The 1,562-nt window shown below is 40.6% G+C and overlaps 1 long non-coding RNA gene across 1 annotated transcript in view; it reads right to left on the bottom strand.

The window, feature by feature from the left end:
* Positions 1-8: 8 nt before the first annotated feature.
* The window catches only part of LOC114070921, a 15,285-nt gene continuing 13,731 nt past the window's right edge, over positions 9-1,562 (bottom strand). The window contains exon 3 of the long non-coding RNA XR_003573979.1: positions 9-163. This is a non-coding gene — a long non-coding RNA (uncharacterized LOC114070921). The remainder of the gene's footprint in view (positions 164-1,562) is intronic.

The following is a 1,562-nucleotide window of genomic DNA, read 5'->3' on the forward strand; positions in this document are numbered from 1 at the left end:
TTGTATCAAAATACATTTTTATGCTTCTCTATTCAGCTCTTTGCCCTGTAGTGTAAGGGCCATTTGTGCGTGAAAAGTCTTGTTGATCCTCTTCATCCAAATCCAAAATGTCTGGGATATCATCTGACTCTGAAGACAGGTCTGTAATAGTGAAATCTGGAACCTGTGTAGGAATGAAATTTCAATCAATTTAAAAGTAAAACTAAATAAATTTGTGCAGTACTCCTCTCTGAAGTCATGACACAAAGAAATCTAGAAATCAGAAATCTAGAAATCAGACCCAATATACTGAATACAGAGTGAAATATGCTTAGTCACATATGAAACACATAGCATTAAGACAGACCAAATACTACGCAAGAGACAGATCAGTTGCACAGAAGACAGGATTTTATAGTAGGTGTAAGTGTAGAAGACCCTTCCGGAAGAGTTTACTATGAGATTAGGGGCTTTTGCTTAAGAAAACTTTTGTCTTTGGCCAGAAACAGTTTTATATGTTTTCTCTTCCTGCATTCCAGAGAAGCTCTCCCTGGCATGAGAAAAAATAAGTTCTTATGGACATGTTTGAAGGCTGGGAGGACCATGAATGATAAAAGCCCTGAGAACCGCAGGAATATCTTTTCCTAGGCCTGGTGCAGTTTTGAACCAATGTGTTAAGTGCTTGACTTTGAAAATAAATTCTCCTAAGTCCTTCCACTGCCTGGTATTTTGGGGGTACCTGCGTGTTTTCGACCCTTACATTAGAGATGGAATAGAGCTGAACTCAGTGGACTGAATTTGGTGAAACTGATGAAAGTGGTGACTGGAAAATTAAAAAAAAAGGAGGTTTTTAAACTTATTTTGCCTTTCTTCATTCCATAAAAGCAATGGACTACACTAAGGAATCTACCCTAAGGAGATTGATACGGATTGCTCTGTACGGCCTTGTCTGCCTACTGAATGAAACCTTTCCTAAGGAAAAAAATACCTGGACCTGCAATCTCACTTTTGTCTTTGTTTTAACTGCACGTGTAGTAAGTATTCTGTACTCTTAAGCAGCACCAGGTTTCAGGAATTGCCAGAGACATTAGTGGATGCATGGATGTTACAGACTTCTAAAAATGTTGGCTAAGATACTTAGGAGCTTAAGTCCCAACCCTTAAGTCCCCTTAGTAGGACTTAGATTACTTAGGCACTTCTGAAAAATGGGATATAATTAAGCAATTTACTCATAACCATAAGTTTTTTACGCCAAGTGAAAAATGCTTACATCTGTAGTTTGATTAGTAGTTAGTTTTAATGTTGGTGATGAGACATACTTAGAGCCAGATACAGTATCACCAAACAATTGCCCTTGGTGCTGTGAGGTTGCACAGGGTCACAATGGCCCCTTTGTCTCCACATAGCCCTGCAGGGTCACAGTGTCACATTGTCACAATGACCCCTTGATTCCATGAGGTTCAGCACCTTCCTGGGACTCCTTTGGTTCTGTGACGCCCTGGAGTGTCAGCAAGGCCCCTGGATTCTGTGAGCTGCCTCAGTGGTCAAGGGCCTTTGGCTCCATCAGGCCTTGCACTGTGGCA

The sequence above is a fragment of the Empidonax traillii genome, unplaced genomic scaffold (assembly GCF_003031625.1).
Source record: "Empidonax traillii isolate 1590-97213 ecotype Southwest subspecies unplaced genomic scaffold, ASM303162v1 scaffold1745:size86688, whole genome shotgun sequence".
In the NCBI taxonomy this organism is placed as follows: Eukaryota; Metazoa; Chordata; class Aves; order Passeriformes; family Tyrannidae; genus Empidonax; species Empidonax traillii.